This window comes from Leptodactylus fuscus, chromosome 3 (assembly GCF_031893055.1).
Source record: "Leptodactylus fuscus isolate aLepFus1 chromosome 3, aLepFus1.hap2, whole genome shotgun sequence".
Taxonomy (NCBI): Eukaryota; Metazoa; Chordata; class Amphibia; order Anura; family Leptodactylidae; genus Leptodactylus; species Leptodactylus fuscus.
In genome coordinates, this window is record NC_134267.1 from 174,939,445 (window position 1) to 174,947,233 (window position 7,789).

A 7,789-nucleotide genomic window follows, 5' to 3' on the forward strand; every position below is an offset into this window, starting at 1 on the left:
GACCCCATTATAGTCTATGGGGAATAAATACTCGTTTAGGGGGAAACCACAATTCGACTCCGTAGGGTCACCAAGTCCACTATGACACCCCAGGAAATGATGCAAACACCCTGGAATACAACTGGGACAGCAGGGGAAGCATGCCTGGGGGCATCTAACATGCCCAAGTCACTGTATTACGTTGGGATCTTTGTCAGCTTGCGATATGCGCAAGCTGACTTCTTCCCATAGGAATGCATTGACCAGCATTGATTGGCCGAATGCCAGAGTACAGCATTCGGCCAATCAATGCTGGTTCTGCCGGAGGCTCGTCTGTGAGGAGGCGGAGTCTAAGATCAGACCAGAATGGAGACTGCTGTGGACCGATCTTAGACTCCGCCTCCTCCGGCAGAATCAGCGTTGATTGACCGAGTGCTGTACTCTGTATGGCATTTGGCCAATCAACGCTGGTCAATGCATTCCTATGCCGAGATGTAGCAGTGCTGGCCGTGCGCTCAGGAAGTAATCCAGGTTGTTCAGATGGGCGAGATGATGAAAATCATCTATATATGCTACTGTGGTGTTGTGACTAATTCACAACACTAGGAGGTAAGGGGCCACTCTATAGTGAATAATTGTTCACGGTTTCCACAATATACTACACCATGTTGGCGCTCTCTCCATTTTTTGTATTTACCATAGACTTTATATGTCTGGGCAGTCCACTCTTAACATTTAACTAGTAATAACTTCATTACAGGGTTGCTCTGGATTGCCATGTTTGATCTCTTTCAGAGGTTGCATCTGGTATTGCAGACACAACCAATGGGTATGGATGATGCCATATGTACAACCTCTCTAATATCTGTATTTTGGCACACCTTTTGACAGTTGAACATTTATATTGGGAAAAAAACGTGCTGTGACTAAGAGCACTGCAGCTCGAAACACATGGCTAACAGGCACATTTGGAACAAAGGTGAGCTGGCTCTTTACGGTTTTATAAAAACCCTAAAATCTTCCATGTCCATTTTACTACCCATTAATATAAGTAGGTAGTGAATATAATAACCTGCTGGAGAGAATGAAGGTAAATTGCAGCGTAGCGCTCTTACTACGTGATCTTCTACCTGCATTGCCACCCACAGATCTCGCTCATATTATAGTTGCCACTCCCATGCAAAATATATGTTATTTTGGAAGTGAATGTAAAGATTTAGATAGTAACTGCCTTTACTTGATACATAGCCAACTGGAGCACTGTAAAATCATCATGAAAAACTGGGCATCCATCGCTGTCTGTTTACCACACATGTAGCAGAGATGCATTCAATGTTTTCTAATGAGATCGCTCTGTAGGTTTTACCTGCAGTCCTATGAAATCCCTCAGGCTACGCATAATGTTATTGTACCAGATGATAAAATCATTTTTACAACATCTATACAAACAAATTGGAGATTAAAAAACTTATGTTGCATTGCAAAAATCACTACAAAATGCAAAGTAAATGGAAGGTCAAATGTTTGGTTAGTCTGTTATATTCATTCACACTTTTCTAGTTTGCAACCTATTTGCAAACATGACACCAGGAAGTGCAGTCATATTGGGAGTGGGTTTTATAATAGCTTTTAATAAACTAAGAGCCTATTCACATGACTGAGTTCCTCTGCTGTGCCTTGTCCGTGAAAAAAAATAAATAAAAGGAAATTATTTTAATTTTACAGATCTGACTATCAAGTCTATTTTCACTGACTTGATTAACCTATTGAAGTGCATCAGTCTGTAAAAACAACAAATCCATTAAACCCACAGCCAAGAATCAGCTTGGCCATATGAACAGGGTTTGTCTTTGTGAAAAGATCATGAATAAAATACAGTATTATTATACTCTATGACACAGAAAGAGAGCTGAGCATAAATCAGGAAAGGCTATTAGCAATAACAGAAGCAGCTAAAGAAAAGTGGATAGACTCTCCTTGAACAGTAGATGCAAGAATGGAGTAGGTAAAATCAGTTACTGCCTGGTATGCTGTGGATCCTGTAGGTGGCGCTGTCTCCTGTGGCTGATAGTATAAGGCAACAGCTACTGTAACCACATCAAATCAGACAGGTTAGGGTTGTATATAGGGGAGGCATAGGCTTCAACAATGCAGCATCGGATAATACTGAGGCTCTGGGTGTGTTAGCTGTCTTGGACTTGCATACAGAGTCTTTAGAACTGCACAGCTAAGACGTGTAAGACGTGCACAGAGTTCAGACGGGGTTTCTTGGTCAGGATTTTGACGCAGAATCCACGTCAAAATCCTGACCAAAAAAATGCCTCCCATTGAAATCAATGGGTACCGGTCATTTCTTTTTTCCGCAAGCAATTTGTTCCCGCTCGTGGAAAAAAGGAGGTGACATGTTCTTTCTTTAGGTGGATTCCGTGGCTGATTTAGCTGCAGACATCCGCCTCGTGACACCTCCTTTCCAACTAGGCCCATTCATTTGGGCGTACTCTGGAGCAGAGTGCTCCATTTTGTGGTCCGGAATCTGAGGCGGCCTCCGTGTCAAATTCCGTACCAGAAAACCCATCCTAACACTCCCAGAGCCGAGGCAGTGCCACTTACTGGATCCACAACACATCTGATTTAAACCACTCCATTCTAGTCTCAAAACTTCCTTATTCAACCCTCTCTCTGTGCACTGCAGATCTTGCTGTGCAGTGCACAATAAAGGCTGTAAAGAGACCTGTCACTCCCCCTTCCAATCACTGTATTCTCATTTTAGCTTGTTGGTATCTAAAGTCGGACCTTCCCTTGTAACGGAGTGAACAGCAATTTAGAAAGGGGGATGGTAGGAATTTTACAGAGGTTTTCAGGTTGAAAAAAGCAACATTTTTAAATACAGTAGATCACAATTTGATCCAAAATCAGATGCTCTATTAAGTGGGAATAGGAAGTCAGCCCTTTTATAAATTTCTAATAAAAAATATTTTCTATATGAATAACAATGAAACAAACGAAGGCAAGAACCTTTTTGCAATTAAATGGAGTGCATCTCTAGTACATGTCATTACAGTATACCCAAGTCTGTACAATAAAGGCGTATTTGCACACTACAGGGCACACGTTTTTCCATTATATTCCATTCTATACAGTATTAAGGTGAACATTTACTAGCTTATTAGTTTTTTTCCTTACACACCAGGTGAACAGTACTAATAGTTCATATGGTCAACAAAGTATCATTTCTTCTCCATGTAATACACAGTAGACACAATAATCACAGCTCTGATTATATGCAGGGTCAAAATAACAAGGAATAAGTACTAGGAAGAGATAATATGGTATAATTGAGATAACTGATAATATGGTATAATTGATATAACTGATAATATGGTATAATTGATATAACTGATAATATGGTATAATTGATATAACTGATAATATGGTATAATTGCTATAACTGATAATATGGTATAATTGCTATAAGTGACATCAGATGTAAATAATAAAGTTAGCGCAAATATTTACAAAATAGGTTACTGCCGTCATTACAAATAGAAGTTACATATAATTAAGTTATATATGGAAATCTGGCATCATGCATGAGACGACAGCCCATAATACGATAGAGAGGCCGAACAAAACATGCCTATTAAAGTCAATCAAATAAGAAGCGGAGTTGGCAGCTGATGCTTTGCAGACGCGGAGTAAGTATGGACTAGTACTAAGCTGAAGAGCTGACCTGTAGGCCAACTGCTACGTTCCCATTATTAATCTAGGCAAAGGCTTTTTACACTTGTCTTGCCTGTTTTTTGTCTGTGACGTTTATATGTCATCAGTTTTCTGTCGGTGATTCTCCATCCAAATGTTGTTACAAAAAATGGAAAGAGTTCTAACAGAAAAAGATCACTTGATTGTACAAATTCAATTTTTAGAGTGTCTTCTTGCATCCTTGTCCTGTGCATGGTTTAATTTAATTTTATCCAGGGGTGTAGCAATCATTGTGGCAGGGGGTATAACCAGGCATGGAAGGTATGGCACCTGTGGCCAGTTGGAGTTGTTCAAGGCCCCACAGCATCAATACAGCAGACATGGAAAGCCTGATTCCCCAACTGCTGTCTCCTGTGTTAAACTAATACACCTTCAGTACTCATCTATGCCGCCTGTGGAGATCACTGCACTGATCTCTGCTGCCAGGGATGTATTATATTTACAAGGAAGACAACAACCAGGATGTCAGGCTTTCCCAAACCGCTGTCATGAGCTGAAGTGGGGACCCCCCAATGCAGAGGCAGATTAAGGATACCTAAGGACCTGGGCTGTTCAAAAGTAGGGCTTCCCATTCAAATACTTGTGACAGAATATTGTCCCATAGTAGCCCTCCATACAGTATAATGTTGAATAGTGGCCCCCCATGCAGTACAATGTCCCATAATGGCCCCCCATGCAGTACAATGTCCCATAATGGCCTTCATACAATAGAAAGTCCCATGGTGGGCCCCACACAGTATAATGTCCCATAACAGCCTCCATACTGTAGAAATTCCCATTGTGGCCCGCATACAGTGTAATTTCCCATATTGGCCCTTCCACACAGTATAACATGCTATAGTAGCACATACACAGGGACAACCGAACAGGTTCTTGTTACAAATCTTCCAAAAATTTCAAGTTTGGCCAAATTCAACATTTTTGGAGTTCGCCACCCACAAACTATTACTAAACTCTGAAATATTTGTAGAGGAGGCCCAGAGAAGGTAAATAAACGTAACAAACAGCATTACTCACCTTCCCTGGGCTTTGGCGCACAAGTTCTCACCTTCTTTGGACCACTTCCAGAAATCAAACATTTCTCAGTAATTCACTATATTGGATAAGCTTACTTACAAATATAAATGCCGACCTCCTTCATATCCATTCTTAGGTTTGCAGAGCGCAGTAGGGCACTTGCAGTTTTGTTCCTCTGCCTCTCCTGCTAACGCTTCAGCTCTCAGTTATGAGATCGACCATACTCTATTCCATGTAGAAGCCGCAGGAGTAGAGCATACAGTCAGTTTCAGCATCAGCAGGGGAGGAAAAGAAATGCGATTTTTTTTTTTTTTTAAATATCCCCTTTAGGCTAAGGCCCACACGTAATGTCCCACATAAAAAAAAAAGTGCTGTGGGAAAAACTGCAGTGGAAATGCATTGCGTTTTTCACGGAAAGTCTGCAAAGGTTTCCTCTGCAGACTCCCCGTTTCCATTATAATTATAGGAAAATTGCTGGTGTTCCTGCAGATATAATTGACATGCGGCGATTTCCAAAACTGCGACAGTTTTGGAAATCACAATGTGACCGCAGCGCCTTTTTTTTCCCCACAAAGTGTGAATGACATTCATTAGAATCCCATCAACCTTTCAGTGACTGTAAAACAGTGTTTTTTTCCACAGAGTACACTACATGGGGCCCCGGCATTAAACATGACCTTTCAGCATAAAAATGGTGTGAACTGACACGAAGGTGCAGAAACTATGATGATTTCCTTGTAACATTGCATTGAGCCCCTGAGTATTTTTTCGAAACAGATCTGACCATATAGCCAGGGGAATGGTAACTATAAGAATGCCATATAACCATATGTATGAGGCCTTTAAAGAGGAACTGCCGCCAGTCCTGACTGTTAGTAAATACATGCATTCCCCATAATTCTGTGTTGTGCTGTTCCTCTGTTATTCTGGTTGAGGATTTGACCCTGCACAGTCTGACATCGGCCATTCAGCAGTGACAGTACTAGACACTCGTGTACACTCCTTTTGACAAAGGAAATGGTAATATTGAATTGTCAATTTATTCAGGAATAATGCCAACTTCACACAGGCTGATTCAGTCCAATCTAGAACCATGATAGTAATCTATGATGCTAGAAGATCCTGCATCCTCATATGACTTCTGTCCCGTACTGAAATCATGGTTTCAGTATGTGACGACCATCCCAGGGCCAGGCAGGGACTCCTTGCTTTATAATTCACTATGATGCTTGGAGTCCAGGTCCTGGTTCAGTGTTCAGTCCAGGAAATAGAGGAGACATCTGGGCTGAATCCGCCCACATAAAGCCAACCTCACAGAGGAATGGCACAACTCAGAGATCTACTATAAGGTTTTTCCTTTAGAACAAAAACTGCATGAAAAAGTAGCATAAAATACAGTGTTTTTCTTAAAAAAAAATAAAAAATCTGTGTGTGAAACCACCATGAATGTGCAGGGCAAGCTGGTAGAAGATAATGAAATCATGTTGGTTTTCGGAAGGATTTAAAAAGAAAAAAAAAAGTAACAAGCAGTTCCAAAACATTTCCAAAGACAAACGTGAGCCCATTATTCTATACACATCCGCCCCATGATCCATTAAATGACAAACACACCTTTCTAGAGACTGCTTCGAGGAGACGTTCAGACTTGAATAAGCTATTAATTTCTAGGTCTTCTTTACACTTCCCAGTGACTCATTGTCATTAATGAGAGATGCAGCTTCTTTATGGATAAAAAGATTTTAGACTCTCCCAGCAGGTGCCCAAGGTGGTTTATAATCTTATGCACTTGGTTCTGCTTCAGATGTTAAGGATTTGACTCTTTTAATGATACGACATCAACCAACATTATGGGCTTGGACACAAGTTCACAGGAACCTACACCACGTTCCCGCTCCATGGAACAACCAGACATGCTCTCCCGAAAACAAGGTAAATCTGTACTGTGTTGTGTAGTTAGAAGATACCTTGTTACCTCTTAGTATATAGGTTATTACTGCTTAGTACTTGTTTTGTCAGCTGTCCCTCAATGCCATAGTTCATGTCTTTTATATACTTGTACCGCAGATTGGTATATGCTGGTTATCATTTATATTCTCCATAGATTAGGATACATTCTTATATATTATAAAAGATATATTCAGATATAGTTAAGTGGGTGTTTGCTTTGTGGTCACAGTGTATAATATAGTATAGTCAGAGATTTTAGTCACCCCTCTGATGGTATACTTTGCTGCAAATAGGTGATGTCATTCTTTCATTATAGTAAAGTGGATGTATGGATCTTGGATATAGATATGTATATAGGATTGTTCTGTCCTTTATGACTACAGTATTGTTGTGTTACATATTTCACTATGCTTCTGTCTTGTTGAGTTGACCCTATATACATTATTGCTATGTCACTATATTTAAGGGGTTCTCCTACCAATGCAACTTATCCCTTATCCACATCCTGCATTAAAAAGAGTGTTTGCCAGGTAGATGCAGTGTCAAATCATTCATTTCTATGGGAGTCATAGTATAGTATTCTCATTCTTGAGATCAGTGGGGTACCCAGTGTTCACTCCCCACAATCTACAACTTCACCCCTAACCAGTAGATAGGAGATAAGTGGGATTGACAGTAAAACCCCTTTAAGACATAGGCCTCATGCAGAGAGCACTTCCTGCAGCTCCATTTTATAGGGCTGCCACTACTGCACTCTTATATATAGCGATGCTATAAGGGGAAAACACGGTTTTTCTTTAAAGCTATTTAAAATCTTCAGAGGCATAAACTGGAAGCTTCTGAGTCCCAATGTAAAATATGTAAGAGATCCCATTCTTACCATGTGCTCTCTATAGTGCTGGTGTTTTCTTATGCTGCAGAAGGGCCATTGGGTCCATGAGGCTCCAAGGTTCAATAGTAATTGCTACCCTTGCACCCACTAACGTCACACCCGTTAATAGTATATACCCAAGTTCTATGTCTGAGGCACAAAGCAGTCTACGGGTGCCGTATTATGGCACTGTAATGTAACCCCTTGTAGTACACT

The 7,789-nt window shown here is 40.6% G+C and overlaps 1 protein-coding gene across 1 annotated transcript in view; it reads right to left on the bottom strand.

Annotated features, from left to right (window-relative positions):
- Positions 1–7,789, bottom strand: part of MED12L (mediator complex subunit 12L) — a 300,557-nt gene that overhangs the window by 152,998 nt on the left and 139,770 nt on the right. The gene's annotated exons all lie outside the window — the stretch shown is intronic.